This window comes from Mesoplodon mirus, assembly GCF_964341445.2.
Source record: "Mesoplodon mirus genome assembly, chromosome: 11".
Lineage (NCBI taxonomy): Eukaryota > Metazoa > Chordata > Mammalia > Artiodactyla > Ziphiidae > Mesoplodon > Mesoplodon mirus.
This window is the reverse complement of record NC_138987.1, coordinates 27,732,670-27,748,751: the sequence shown is the minus strand read 5'-3', so window position 1 is coordinate 27,748,751 and position 16,082 is coordinate 27,732,670. Positions and strand designations below refer to the sequence as shown.

Here is a 16,082-nt window from a genome sequence, read left to right as displayed (position 1 = left end):
GAGTTCTGCCCTGATCTATTTGTCAGGACACTGACCATGATATATTTGAAAGGAGCTCCTAGCCCACAAACCGTGTAGAGGTTTTGGCAGGAGGAAAAGTAAAAAGGAGGACAGTGCCATCGTGAGTGTCTCCCAGCATCACCCCGGGCCTTGTGAGGAAGATGTATGTATTGTACTTCAGGCCTCTGTGCACTGTGTCTCCGGTACCACATCCCACTGGTCTGTCTTCTGCAAGACCTAGGCCAGAGCCTGCAGTGCCTCAGACCCCACTTTCCTGCCACCCCTCCTCTCCGGGGAAGACCTCTCTCTCTCTTGCCATGTGCGGGGCTTTCCTTGGCTCTCCATACAAGGCATTGCTAAAGCTGTTAAAGAGAAAAGTATTTGTGACACTTGTTAAAGAAAGACTTGTTAAGACAGACTTTATTCAGGCCCTTCGTGATAGGTGTAGGGACCCCTGTGGTGGGGTTCTGCAGTGGCAGAGACAGATCGGACTCACCTCCAAATACACAGAAAAGCAGCGGGGTATGCGGGGTCAGTAGACGGAAAGTTACTAAGAGGAAACATCAGGGGTACGGATGGGGGTGGATTCTGGCTAAACAGATGTAACAGGATTCTTGCTGAAGGCAGGCCAGGGCGATCAGACGTCACCTGGGGGATGGTGCCGGTGAGGAATCTGAGTAGATATGGACGGTGGTCAGATATCAAGGATGGCTAAACTGACTGAGCAGGATTCTCACTGGTTGGACAATGCAGAGATGAACACCGAAGTCCAGAAGTTGGGGCCTAGTTGAAAATTGCTCGGAAGAGCCTGAGGAGAGTTTGGTCAGGAGAGACTGTCAGCGCCTGTGTTTAAAAGAAGGGTTGTAGATATTGCAGTCTGGATCTAATCTGTGTTAGGGTTTGCCAAGCTCGACCACTTCTTCCTTTGACAGGTTGGTATGAGAGAAAGTTCTTTGTGAGTCCACAGAGAGCCCACCACACCCGTCCTTTGACCCAGCTACACCCTTGCACAGCCAGTTCAGCTGGCTGAAGGGCCAGGGACGCTCTAGGTGAAACTGTAAAGTTGTGAGGTTTTGTTTTTGTAGCCCCTCCCTCTCCCCTCCCTGTTCACTGTCCTGCCTTTGACTTTTCCCTTTCCACCATCCTTGAGAGAATTTTCCTCTCACCAGGGAGGTGACCTCTTCTGGCTTCTGCTCCCAAGAAGAATGTGATGTGAGTCATCTCTAACGCAGAACTACAGATCAGTGTTAACCCTTCGAAGAATATTTACCCTGAAAAGAGTAGCCCCAATAGAGGAGTTTCTAAGGGTAAAGTTACTAGTGCTCTATGGTAGTGCTGAGATGTTGGGCTCTGGGGTCCGATTGCCTGGATTCAAATTTTGTTTCTGCCACTTGGTAACAGTGAGAACCTGGGCGCATACTTAACATGTCGGTGTCTCATTTGTTTCCTCGTTGGTAAAATGAGAGTGGTGACAGTGTTTTCCTTGCAGGATGACGGTGAGAACTGAGAGATCTATGTAAAGTGCTTGGAAGAATGCCTGGCGCACTGAATTGATAAATTGAGTTCTTAGTATTATTATTTTGCTCCCCAGCAGGGAATTTTTGAGGCACTTGACACTACGTAAGCCTACTTTTGTTCCTCTTAAGGTCAGCACTGTGAGCAGAGAACAGGACTTTCTTTAGAGAAGCAAAAAGCTTGACAGTAGAACCATTGCCTCGTAAAAGAGAAATCTAAACACGTAGCTTACTGACTGAGTCATCTCTGCAGCCTGGGCTGCCCCACCATAAGTGCAGGGCTGGCAGCGTGTGACTCATCGGACGCTTAACACTGCTGCCGTTCAACGTGCATGGCCTCTGTGTCAGAGGAGCTGACCGTATTTGGCAGTCTCCTTCCCAGACCTCATTGTCAACGGTCAGCCTTCCAAAACGACCGAGAAGCCTTTATCCTTACTGAAGGTTGTCCTTAGGTGACCCCACGTTGGTTAAGACTGGGAGATTTTTGCTGTGCCACTCAACTCACCTCTCAAACACGTGGAGATCCTTTGTCTTGGTGGCCAGGGGCCCTCAAGACAGCTCTCATGCACTAGGGAAATGATCAGAGGGTCCTAAGGGGCCTTGGAGAGTGGGGATAGGTAGGGATGGATTCTTGAGGTCAAATTACAAAATTAAAAGTAACCCTCCCCCAACTCCCCCCTCCCCCCCATGCCCCCCCCCCCCCCAGAAAGAGAAGAATGAGCAAACTGGCTTCAGAGGAACGGGGATATGTTCTCAGTGAAATCAGTGAATGTCAGCGCTCTCTCTCTCAACTTTGTATCCATTCATCAGCAGCTGTCCTTTCATCAGTGTCCCCTCCACAGACAAGTGTCTCAACTGCTTCGCTTCCCGCAGACGTCATTCGCCTCTCCCTCCACCCAACTCCATTTCGCCTCCTCCCATGAAGATCATCGGGAACATCCTCGTTGTGTCTCTTTGCACTTTGATCTTGTTGGTCGTCTGCTGCTGGAGTTTTTGACAGCATCCATGGCTCCGCTCCTGAGATATGCTCTCCTGGTTTCTGAGCTGCCCACCCTCATGGCCATCTTCTCTGATGATGCCTTCTCGGTTTCTTTCGTGGGTTTCCTCTTTCTCTTCCTGACTCTCGTCCAGACAGTGGTGCTCTCTTGGGTTCAGTTCTTGGACTCTACATGTATCAGCCGCAACCTCGCCCATGCCCAGGGCTTCAGCCAGCGTTCCCTAAGGTGATGGCTTCTCGTCTCCATCTCCTTCTCAGACCTCCATCATCAGCTGCACATGTGTGCATTCATCTGCCTATTGGGCGTCTCTGTTTGGGTATCCAAAGTCTTCGGGCAGTTCAGAGTCAACATTCTCAAGCCTGAAAACATCCACCCCCCTCCCTGACAAAATGCATCTTCTCCCGTCTCACCCAGTACGGACACCATCTTTTTTTTTTTTTTTTTTTTTTTTTTGCGGTACGCGGGCCTCTCACTGTTGTGGCCTCTCCTATTGCGGAGCACAGGCTCTGGACGCGCAGGCTCAGCGGCCATGGCTCACGGGCCTAGCCGCTCCGCGGCATGTGGAATCTTCCCGGACCGGGGCAGGAACCGGTGTCCCCTGCATCAGCAGGCGGACTCTCAACCACTGCGCCACCAGGGAAGTGCCCCCACTCCATACATTTTCTCATTTAATCCTCACAACAGCTCTGTTATCCTCATTTTGAACACGAGAAAACTGAGGTTTAGGAGATTAGGATGCTTGACCAGCTTTCAAATGGTAAGGCCAGGATTAGCACCAGGGGAGTCAGATTGCAGAGCCATGGTGCCTAACCACCACGTCACCACCAGGCACGCTTGACCTCAGAACTCAAGCTCCTAACCTCATTACCCTACTGCACGTGCAGATGCCAGCGCTCCCAGCACCAGGACCACCACATTCCATGTGACACCTAGACTGAGCAGGTCTTCGGTTACATCTGTGGCCACTGCATTAGCTCAGACCCTTATCATTCTTCCTCTGGACCAACTGGTCTCCCCTCCCATAGCCTCACCTGCTTCAGTTTATCCTCCGCACTGGCACCCAGGTGAATTTTCTAAAACGCAAGTTGGATCACATCACTGTCTTAATGAAAACTCTTCAATATTAAAGTCCAAAACCCCTAGGTTTGCACTCAGTGTCCTTCACAGGTGGTTGGTCCTCCGTTTCACCCTCCAATCTCTCCTCCTACCCCAGGAAATTCTCTGAGGGCAAGGGTTAGTCTTCCTCTTTTCTGAACCCCAGCCCCAGTGCCAGCATTCCGTGAATGTTTGTTGGATAAATGGATGAATGCCATGCTTCTTGGATGCAAAGCCTTAACTAAATTTCTCTTTTTTAGATTCAAAGGAAGCAAGCAATTGAACATTATAAACAAGTGATAAAAATAAACGAAATGCAGGCACTCTGGGCATCTCCTCACTCGTCAGGAAGCAGCTGAGCATTAGCCTAAGTGATACCTTGTGTAAATGAGGTAATTGCTTTGATGTATTTCTGTTAGAAGCAGATGACTTTTCCCTCCGTCTCACCTGCATACTTTGCTTATTTTTTAAAAAGCCTTCATTTTTGAAGCAAGCAACTCCTATTCCACATACTTTCAACTTTTTTTTTTTTTTTTTGCAGCTTATTTACCTTCACTCATTAGGTAAGTGTCTTAGTCTGTTGCTATAAGTAAACTGGGTGGGTTAAACAACAGAATTTTATTTCTCACAGTTCTGGAGCCTGGGAAGTCTGAGATCAAGGTGCTTGCAGATTTGGTGAGGGCCCATCTCCTGGTTCAAAGACAGCTGTTTTCTCACCGTGTCCTCACATAGTGGAAGAAAGGGGCTGACAGCTCTCTGGGGTCTCTCTTATAAGGGGCACTAATCCCATTCGTAAGGGCTCTATCTTCATGGCCTTATCACCTCTCAAAGGCCCCACCTCCTAATACCATCATCTCAGGGGTTAGGATTTCAACATAAGAATTTTAAGGGGGACATAAACATTTGTACCACAACAGAAAGATATCTTTTTTTTTTTTTGTGGTATGTGGGCCTCTCACTGTTGTGGCCTGTCCCGTTGCAGAGCACAGGCTCCGGACGCACAGGCTCAGCGGCCATGGCTCACGGGCCCAGCCGCTCTGCAGCATGTGGGATCTTCCCAGACCGGGGCACGAACCCGTGTCCCCTGCATCGGCAGGCGGACTCTCAACCACTGTGCCACCAGGGAAGCCCAAAAGATATCTTTTAAAAGTCCTTTCCATCCCATTTTTCATTTTTTTGTAGGCAAAGCACCGTGCCCAACCACACCCCTCTCCTGTCAGTGTAGTTTCCCTTCTTCCTTCCAGTTCTGTTTTAAGATGCTGTTTCTATAGCAGTAGGCTTTTCATACTTATTCCTGTGTTGCTAAAGTAACACATGACCAGAAATAACACAATGGGCCCACTTTTGATTTTACTCATGGGACTCAGTGCCTCAGATCTGGTGCAGAGATTTTCTGATTAAAGATAAACATTTAAAACTTAAAATGAAAGTTAAAAAAAATTGAAATGAAAAATTGTGGCCTTAAATCTTAACAGGAGGATCGGGGTTGGGTCTTTTGCCTCCTCTTGGTCTCTGTTGCTTCTGTTATACTGTTCTGTTTCCCTTCATGGGAGGAGTCCTGATTCTGTCTCTGAGTTTCTTCCACCAGAATGTCGATGTTATTACCCGTGGTTTATAGTGACTGTCGAGTCTCTTCATCCCTGGTACTAGATTGGTTAGGTGGAATTTACTGGCATTTTAAGGGTGGTCCTCCAGGGTCACTGTTGAAGAACTCAGGGGCCTCTGAGAGAAAGGTCCTGCTTTCCAGGCTCTGCTATTGCCAGGGACCAGGGTAGCAGGACCTCACATTTTACTGCCTGAGTACTTATTTGACTCAGTAGCCCATTAGCTTGTTCTGCAAATAGTTGCCACACATGAATTCTGTCATTTGCCTGGAGCATCACTGCCAGACTTGGGAACTGAGGAGAGTGAGAGTTGAATTGGAGGCTGCACATAATGCTTGGATAGGAGGCTGGGGACAGGCCACAGCTGGAGGGTGAGGTAGGTGTAGTCAGGGATGTGATTCCCACAGACAGCACTTCCCAACTTTTGTGCCTCCAGTGAGTGGGTTCAAATAGAGTGAGGGTTCAATGAGGGTCAAACAGAGACCTCTCAGCCCTTGGGCAGCTTTGTTTGTTTCTTGCAATAGGCTACACTAGAAATCTCAGTTTCTATAAATGCTACAACTAGAAAAATTTTGAAACACTGTCAGGGCTCCTGAAATCTCATTGCCACAGGACACAATCTACTCAGCCTCAAAGAGTTTTTTTTTGTTTGTTTTTTGTTTTTGTTTTGTTTTTTTGCGGTACGCGGGCCTCTCACTGTTGTGGCCTCTCCCGTTGTGGAGCACAGCCTCCGGACGCGCAGGCTCAGCGGCCATGGCTCACAGGCCCAGCCGCTCCGCGGCATGTGGGATCTTCCCGGACCGGGGCACGAACCTGTGTCTCCTGCATCGGCAGGTGGACTCTCAACCACTGCGCCACCAGGGAAGCCCAAAGAGTGGTTTTTAACCCCAGGCTGATTTTGACCCTCAGGACAAAAAGTCTGGAGAAACTGGATTGTCATGGCTGGGGGTGGGGAGTGCACATTTAGTGGGTGGAGGCCTGGGAGGCTGCTAAACATCTTACAGTGCCCAGGACAGCCCCCGACAATAAAACATTACCCAGCCCAAGATGTCAACAGTGCCAGGACTAGGAAACCCTGACCTAAATCAACCACTTCCCCCAGCATGTATGCTTGTCATCCATATTACAATAAAACAGGATTGCTCTCAGCCTAGTCATTTGCTGACAAAAAAGGCTTAAGATACTTGATATCTGCAGGGAAAGAATATTTTCTATTTTCACTCTTCAGATTTAGGAGTATATGTGTGTGTGTGCGTGCGTGTGTGTACTTTTTTTTTTCCAGTAAGGGTGTCCAGGCTGAGTAAAGATTTTGTTTATAAACAGAAATTGCAGATGCAAATCTAGAGAACATTTATAGGAAAGGAACTAGTTTACCCGATCTGGTTGCTTTGCCTAATTTTTTGTTACTAGTTTTGGTGGCTTGTCTGTCGTGAAAGTGTAATATATTCATTTACTTTCCGATAAGAGGGTCTCTGGCAATCACAGTGTTTTGGTGACTTCTTAAATAATTCTTTATGATAGGTTTCCATTCTGCAGTCAGTTTTCAACGTGGTTACGATCAAGTATTTTTCTGTAAGGAGCACTTTCTTGTCATTATTTTATAGTTTTTCCCACCTGCTTGTGATTGAAGTTGATTCATTTCACATAAGGCCCGCTCCAGGCTCACAGGAACATCGTGCGTGGTTAAGTCAGCTGTCAGGGCAGAATTCTTGTGCTTTTGTTTCAGTCCCTGCTGGTGAGAGCTGATGGGTGTCTTCAGTACGGGAGGATGAGAGCCTTGGGAAGGAAAGGTAGACTAAGTTTATGGAGACCTCGGAATCAGCTGTTCTTTGACATATTTTTAGTTTTCCTATGTAGGGGTGGAAAAACGTTTCTTCCATCTTCTTAGGGTCCCTGGCTGAGCCTGAAAATTAAATTGAAAAGGCAGACTTTCACCACCCTCGTTCCGCCTGACCCTGCAGGCAGAAATTGGAGAGGCTGACTTTGGTAAGAAATTTTATCTCCTGCGGCTTTTGTTAAGAAGCCCAGGATCTCTTAACAGCAGCTTCTGGACCAGGCAAGGACTACTACATGATAGAATCCCACCTTTGTCACCAAAACTGTAGGGGAGAAAACAAATTTTTTTTCCTCTACCCTCCTAGGTTCTTCTACTGGGGCCGTGTAAAATTAGCCTGAGAAAAGATTGATTAACAAGAGAAAAATCAAACAGAAGTTTACTCACGTGTGCATCCCACTTAACACACCTACTCAGGGATGAGCGACTCCAAGGGGTGGCTTGAACTTGGGGTCTATATACTAACTTAGCAGGGGAGAGGGAGGGGGCAGAAAAAGCCCTCATGGAAAAGCAGATGACTCTTTGGAAGGATAAATCGGCCCTTAGGAGAATAGATGATACGGTAGTTTGTGGCAGTGTCTGTCTGGGTGTGGTGCTGGCTTCCTGTCCCCCGCCCCCTCTCCCGGGGAGGGGACTTAGAACACTTGAGTCCTTTTGGGAGGCTCTGCTTTTAGGCACCTAAGGGATCTCAGGAATCAAATGCCTCAGCTCGTAATAATTCTGATGTCAGTGTGGCCTACTTTGGGGTGGCATATCGTGATGCCCTTTATCTACCTTTAATGGAAAATGTCTACATGGAGCGTGCCTGAGGAACTCATAAAATAAGAAGGAAGCCAGAACCACATGTAGCTGGGACTCATCCTTAGTCTTTTTTTTTTTTTTTTTTTTTTTTTTGCGGTACGCAGGCCTCTCACTGTTGTGGCCTTTCCCGTTGCGGAGCACAGGCTCCGGACGCGCAGGCTCAGCGGCCATGGCTCACGGGCCCAGCTGCTCCGCGGCATGTGGGATCTTCCCGGACCGGGGCACGAACCCGTGTCCCCTGCATCGGCAGGCGGACTCCCAACCACTGCGCCACCAGGGAAGCCCCATTAGTCATTTTTAAAGAAGTCTTGGGGCCTCTGTAGTAGCAGTGTTACCGAACGTTAGTCATCAAAGCGATCCTCTTTAAGGACTTTTGCACTGAGGGAAGAAAAGAACTATGGTGTATGACGCTTACACTGTATCTATTCAGTGAGGATTTAGTGCTTTATACATTGTAATGCATGACAGAATTATAAGGATGTGTTATCTTAACCTAACCAGTTTGTAGGTCTGGGGAGGTTTGGGAGATTCATTCACCCGGTTAAGATAAACAAGCCTCCTACTGCGCACCCTACCCGCCCCCCCCACCACCACTCAGCCTGAAGCTGCCCATGTGAGTGGCAGCCCAATCACCCAATCACAAGTCACTGCTTGCATCTGCCTTTGTGACTCTGGATTGGAGGCTCTTGTAAGAAACTTTCCTTTGTCTGAGTTTTTCTCCTTGTGGGGGCAGTTCCTCAGGTGGTCTGCAGGGGCTGCTTACTACTGTGAAATGGTCTCCTAGGTCCTCCAACATGAATTTTATGAATGCCGTATGGCCTGTATTTCAATCCAAATGACAATTTGTCTTGGTCTTTTCTAGATGCGGTAATAGACAAATGGGATGAGGCAGATGGGACCTTGGTCCCCTGTGCTCAAAGAACCATCCTACGTTGTGTATCTGGGGGATCCAAAAACAAACGAAGTTAATTTCTCCCTTCAAGCAAATTCTTGTTTTGTTAGGAGGCAAAACAAACCTATTATAAAATATATAACACATGAAAGATTTAAAGCACAGCCTGGCTGGAGGAGGCTGAACTGGGTTTTAGTTTTTGCCTGGCCATAGCCAGTTATGTGACCTTTGCCAAGTCACAAGTGTGATGGCCCAGGTCTATCTCTGGGCTCCATCTGTAACTAAGGATATAGGGTTCTTTGAAGTTCTCTGCAGAGTTACTCTTCCATGTTTACATTTAAGGGAGACAGTGGTCAGTAGCAGAAGGTTTTCCAGGGAGAGCCTCTCGGGAGGAACGCTGAAGGGAGATGGAGGGTGTGAGTTGGCCGAGGACGAGGCACTGCTAGGCAGGGGATCTGCATGATCGAAGGTAGGAAGGTAGGAATAAACAAAGACGTGGAGAAGACCAACTGGAAGCCGGCAGGGGGGCTATGAGAAAGGGTGGGATGGGAGGTGAAGACGTAAGAAAACAGGCAGTGGTGGGAGAATCGAGGCAGTGCACTGATTGGAAGGCAGTTCTGTCCATGGGCAAGTGGAGATTTAAGACTGAAGAAGGCTTGGGGTCCAGTTACCCTTTCATGGTCTTATTCTGTTTAGGAGATTGTTTTGGAAACTCTTTAGAATTATTGAGGACTCAGCAAGGCTGTCTGAAGCCTGTCTACAATTTCAGAGTGAAGTGAATTGCCTGTGCATCCTGTAAATGAACGCCCACCCTCATTACTTCTTCACTCAGCTCTATTTTCCTTCATAGCACATAGCACACTACCTAAAATTATGTATTTGGGGGGGCCGGCGGGCGCGGGGCTCGGTGGCGGGGGTCGGCCGGACCCGCGGGGTCCGCCCGGGCCTGAGCGTCCGCCGAGCGGCGGGAGGAGCGAGGGGCGCAGACAAAGAGCGGCGCCTGGGCGGGCGCAGTGCGGCCGCCGCCCGGGACCCGCGCCGCTGCCCCGGCCTCGACGGGCGGCGGGCGAGATTTCCTATGTTCCTTTTATTTAAAAAAAAAAAAAAAAAATTATGTATTTGTTTATTAGTTTTTTTGCCATTTAAAAAAATTGAAGTATAGTTGATTTACAATGTCTCAGGTATGCAACAAAGTGATTCAGTTATATAAATATATATATAAAATTTTCCATTATGGTTTATTACAAGATATTGAATATGGTTCCCTGTGCTATACAGTAGGTCCTTGCTGTTTATCTATTTTATTAGTAGTTTGTATCCCAAACTCCTAATTTATCCCTCCCTCACCTTTCCCCTTTGGTAACCATAAGTTTGTTTTCTATGTCTGTGAGTCTGTTTCTGTAGTAAGTTCATTTGTATCATTTTTTTAGATTCCACATATAAGTGATATCATGTGATGTTTGTCTTTCTCTGTCCTACTTGCTTCGCTTAGCATGATAATCTCTAGGTTCATCCATGTTGCTGCAAATGGCATTATTTCATTCTTTTTTTGTGGCTGAGTAATATTCCTTTGTATACGTGTACCACATCTTCTTTATCCATTTATCTGCTGACAGACATTTAGGTTGCTTCCATGTCTTGGCTATTATAAATAGTGCTGCTATGAACATTGGGGTGCATGTATCTTTTTGAATTAGAGTTTTCGTCTTTTCTGGATATATGCCCAAGAGTGAGATTGCCGGATCATATGATAAGTCTATTTTTAGTTTTTTAAGGAACATCCATACTGTTTTCCATAGTGACTGCACCAATTTACATTCCCACCAGCAATGTAGGAGGGTTCCTTTTTCTCTACACTCTCTCCAGCATTTATTATTTGTAGACTTTTGGATGTTGGCCATTCTGACCAGCGTGAGGTGATATCTCATTGTAGTTTTGCATTTCTTTAATACTTGGTGATGTTGAACATCTCTTCATGTGCCTATTGGCCATCTGTATGTCTTCTTTGGAGAAATGTCTATTTAGGTCTTATTAATTTTTAAAAAAATCTGCCTTTCTTGCTAAAAAGAAGGAACTTGATCTGTCTTTCCACCATTGTATGCCCAGCTTCTGGAACAGTGGCTGGCACATAGTAGGTTCTCAGTAAAAATTTGCCAAGGGAATGAACATATAATGGAGAAAATGACTTTGTTAATTCAGATTTACCCTTCCACTTTAGAAAAGCAAGTATTTATTATTAAGGGTATTTTAATGTTAATTATGTGTATTATAATTCATTCATTAATTCTTTCAACAAATATTTACTGAACCTTAAAGCAGTAAAAACAGATTTTATTCAAGACTATTGCAATAGGGGGAAAGAGACATTAGTACAGGACTGGGTTCAGTTCCAAATATGGGCATGGGCAAGGGCAAGTGGAAATTTGTAGCCAAGGAGTAGGGTGGGGGTCAGTGGATAGAAAACTACTAAGAGGCAACACCAAGGATAAGGGGAATTCTGGCTAAACGAACCTAGCAGGGTTCTTGCTGGAGGCAGGCCAGGGTGATCACACATCACCTGGGGGATGGTGGAGAATGAGAAACTTGACTAGATATCGAGGGTAATCAGGTATTGAGGATGGCTAAACGCAGCAGGATTCTTGTTAAAATTGGACTACGTAGAGATGAACATAGAAACCCAAAAATCAAGCCTAGCTGAAGAAGAGTTCAGAGAGCCTGAGTAGAGTTTGGTTAATGAGAGAATCTTTGCCAGGTGACAATCTCTGTTTTGGTTCCTGGGGATATAGCAGTGAGCAGGACAGGTGGAGACCCACACTGCCTTCACTGAGCTCACATTGAGACCAACAGCTGTCACGCAACTACGTACAAGACTGTTTAGCTGCAATTGTGGAAAATGCCACTATAGAGATCGTGGTTGGACAACTAAACACACAGTGGCTGCACCACAGTTGTGCAAAGTGCTATCATGGCAAAATACAAGGGGACCTTGATCTGTTAGATGGAGGGGGATGGGTCAGGGGTGCTTCTTAGGAAATGATGCTGCAGCTGAATGTGAAGGTGGATTTGCTTGTTAAGTAAAGTGGTGGGAAGGGAAAGGAGGCATCTAGGCGGTGAGGACAGAGTTTGCAAATCTGGAAGGAACAAAAAGGGCCAGTGGGGCTAGTATGCAGAGACCAGTGTGGGGGGAGAGGGTGCATGAGGAGGATGTCAGAGAGGTGTCACAGGCCCCAGGCCTGTCCAGGGATTTGGGATGTTACCTGAAGAGCAACTGACACATACACACTACTGTATATAAAATAGATAACTACTAAGGACCTACTGTAGAGCACAGGGAACTCTACTCAATACTATGTAATGGCCTATCTGGGAAAAGAATCTAAAAAAGAGTGGATAAATGTATTTGTATGACAGATTCACTTTGCTGTACACCTGAAACTAACACAACATTGTAAATCAATTCTACCCCAATAAAATATTTTTTTTTAAAAAAAAGAGCAATTGAAAGCCAGTGCAAGGTTTTTGCAAAGTGAGGGCGTGTTAGGAACATAGGGTCCTTCATTCCTCTAGCATCGTCATCACAAGAGATTTCTCACACAGCATGCTAAAATCACCTTGTATATCCAGAGTCATGAAGGAGCTCAAAGAACCCTTTTGTGACTTCATTTCTATTTCTTTTTACTGTGAGTATTCTGACCTCGCAAACAGACTGTGAACTCCCAGGGGCAGGGGACTTCTTTACTCTTTGTATCCTCAAAGCATCACAAAGGGTGCTCGCTGTGCCTAAGTGGTCTGGCAGTGCAGGAAGGGTGCGGAAAGTGGATAAGCACTTTCTTTCTGGGCGGTTACACAATTTGCCTGGCTTTCCAACAGAAGTGATGGCTCTGATCCAGGCTAACAGCGTTAGAAGAAGTGACCTGAATTGTATTTTAGCCTATTGAGAACAGTAATTTTTAGGTCACTTTTTATTTATTTATTTATTTATTTATTTATTTATTAGGCTGCATTGGGTCTTCATTGCTGCTCACGGCCTTTCTCTGGTTGTGGTGAGCAGGGGCTACTCTTCGTTCTGGTGCGCAGGCTTCTCATTGCGGGGGCTTCTCTTGTTGCCAAGCATGGGCTCTAGGCGGCGCGAGCTTCAGTAATTGCGACGCGTGGGCTCTAGGGTGCAGGGGCTTCAGTAGTTGTGGCGCGTGGGCTCAGTAGTTGTGGCGCACGGACTTAGTTGCTCCGTGGCATGTGGGATCTTCCTGGACCGGGGATCGAACCCATGTCCCCTGCATTGGCAGGCGGATTCTTAACCACTGCGCCACAAGGGAAGTCCCTAGGTGACTTCTTCGATATCAGTTTGGGTTACAGATTAATGACATTAATTGTTAGCTTGAAAGTTTTGGCACCTGCACCTTCCTTAGTCTTTTATTATTATGTTTAATCATTGTATAGAATACAGTGTAATCTTCAAGGGGTATAAAAATAGTGGGCTTCCAGCAATGATCGTTCAGATTTTAATTATACTCACAACATTTTAATGCATGAGATTATACTAAGCACATATGAAAATGGTGGATTTGTGAGAGGGTGATAATCCTAAAGTTTGTTTCTTCTTCTCACATTTTCATGAGGCATTTATTCAAGTGAAATCTCTTTCTGTTCAATATTTCCTTGAAATATTTCCTCATCTCCTTTCACCTTCTTCGATCCAGTTTCAAGAACAAATCTTAACCTCATGAAACTGCTAATTCTAGAGATTTTAGTACTAATCCTGACATGAAAAGAGGGTTTTTGTGATGTATATTCCCTACTACCTCTGACACAGACCAATCTTTTTTTTTGTTCTCCTTCTCTGATAAGTGCTTAAATCCACCTATTGAGAAATCATTACGGTGGGAGGAAAAAGCAGAAATGTGGCTTTTCATATTCTATTCTATCAGCTGAGGGTTCTATACAGAATTGTTTATTTTGGATGAAGTATGGTAGATGAACATTATTTTACTTCCCTCTCCCTGGGATTCTTTTATAGAAGACATATCAAGCATTTCAGTCACATGTAGAAGGAAGAAATTAAACAAAGGCTCTGCAGGGTGCCTTTCAGTGGGGTGGGTCAGTCCTTTTTTCCTCATTTGATTTTAAAATGCTTGGCTCAGCCGGAGTCCTCTTTATAGCAGGGGGTTCCTTAATCCAAAAAGTCAGGTAAGTGATACAGACAAACTTTACATTTTCATTTTAGCTTAAGCATATCTATGTAATTCTTTACCTAAACTTAAAAATTTGGAGTTAAGGTCTTTGCTTTTAATGGGTCCTCTGATTGGAATTGGATGTCACCTTTCTCAAAATGCATCACACACAATTTCTAGTTTTGGTTTCTGTAAGGTAAGAACTTAGGCAATTGTGATGCTTCTGGGCAGGATACTTTTGATTGCTACCTTTTCCCGCCTTAAATCTTTGACGGTTTCCTTGTTCGCTCACAATTTGAAAGAATTCCAAAGCATTCAGCCTGTTTTTCATAGAAAACCACTCTTTCATTTCACCCTCATATCTTCCTAGTTTGTACCATACTAAATTCAGTTACCAAAACGAGACTAACAAACTCAGTTGACTCCTGGTCACGCTAGAACCAATGCTAGTTAGGAGCAGAAGTATGCCAGCACAGTAGGGATGAACCTGCTAGCTGCAGGCATTTAATGTGCCCTGGGCATCAGGTAGAAAGTTTTGCAAGGAAATAGAGGGCCCTATTTAATAAATAGAGGGTTAAATAGAGGGTTAATCCAGCAGTCTATTTTTTTTTTTTTTTTTTTTTTTTTTGCGGTACGCGGGCCTCTCACTGTTGTGGCCTCTCCCGTTGCAGAGCACAGGCTCCGGATGTGCAGGCTCAGCGGCCATGGCTCACGGGCCCAGCCGCTCCGCGGCACGTGGGATCCTCCCGGACCGGGGCACGAACCCGTGTCCCCTGCATCGGCAGGCAGACTCTCAACCACTGCACTACTAGGGGAGCCCCCAGCAGTCTATTTTATGTCTGTTAGCAGAGCTTCCTTTTTACTTGTTGTATGTGTTGGATAATTTTTAACAGGTTATGTATTTGTAAATTCTCTTGGTTGCAGGAAAATGTCAGATATCCCTTATAAGCTTAGAAAACTTTTAAACCTGGAAGGGACTCTAGAGATTTCTCAGCTATCTTAAAGCTGAGGAAATAGCAGATATGTCATATGACTTAGCCCAGTACAGGTGATCTGAGAATCCTGTCAGTTAGATAATAGAATCATTGAGGCTCAGAAAGACCAAGTGACATTTCAGAACTCTGCAGTTAGTAAGTAGTAGACTTATGACTTGGAACCCAGTCCTCTGACCCTAAATCTTGTGCTCTTTCTACCCTTCGTGGGCTCCAGGAGTTTGTGGTCTTGTTGGGATAATAAGCATATAAAAGAGAACTGAAATCCAATGTGATATGTGTAGTGACAGACATTGGTAGAAGGTGTGGGGGGCATATAAAAGAGGCAACAAGTAAGCCTTTCCAGAGAAAGTGACCTGGTCGTGAGTCCTGACAGGCATTTGTCCGGTAAAGGAGGTGAGGAAGAGCATTTCAAGCAAGAAACAATAGCATGAACAAAGGCAAGGGAGGGTGAATCAGGGGGGTGTGAACCTCTGGAATGGGGAGGGTTGGGAGGTGATATTGGAGAAGTCAGCAAGGTTTAGGGCATGGCAGATCTTGTCTGCCATGGTAAAGGGTTCATCAGAGGAGGTGCTGTAGAATTTCCAGCACTAAGGGTGAGTAGATTAGCATGTTTCTTTTGTTGTTGTTGTTTGTTTTTTTACTTTTTGGCCGAGCTGTGCGGCATGTGGGATCTTAGTTCCCTGACCAGGGATCGAACCCACGCCCCCGGCAGTGGAAGCACAGAATCTTAACCACTGGACCCCCAGGGAAGTCTGTAGATTTGCATTTTAGATCCAATACTCTCGTGGCTGAATAGAGGATGGAGTTGGTCGAGAGGAGAATGGAGACTCTCCTGTGTTAACTAAGAGAGGTCAAGACAAATGGAGAGAAAGTGGTGTGTTTGCGATTTAGTCAGTAAATCCAGCAGTGCGTGATTGGATAGCAGGTGAGGGAAAGGGAACAGTCTGAGGCATTCCCCAGTGTATGGCTATACCCACGGCCGGTGCAACTGGGTGGATGGAGCTGTGGGCAGGAAGCACAAGGTTGAGAGGTGGGATGGGAGACATGATGGGCTAATTTGGGACCTGTTGATTTGAATCTCTTATCTGAGTGGAGGTGTTCAGTAGGCAGAAGAATATATGAGTCTAGTGCTTAGCAGCTAGAAGACTGAGCTGGAGAAAAACATTTGGGAGTCCTTA

The 16,082-nt window shown here is 45.9% G+C and overlaps 1 pseudogene across 1 annotated transcript in view; it reads left to right on the top strand.

The window, feature by feature from the left end:
• The window catches only part of LOC309812519 (putative tetratricopeptide repeat protein 41), a 46,843-nt pseudogene that overhangs the window by 24,118 nt on the left and 6,643 nt on the right, over positions 1–16,082 (top strand). Inside the window, exon 7 of the transcript in view lies at positions 3,868–3,999. The product of the transcript in view is annotated as a putative tetratricopeptide repeat protein 41 (transcript). The remainder of the gene's footprint in view (positions 1–3,867; positions 4,000–16,082) is intronic.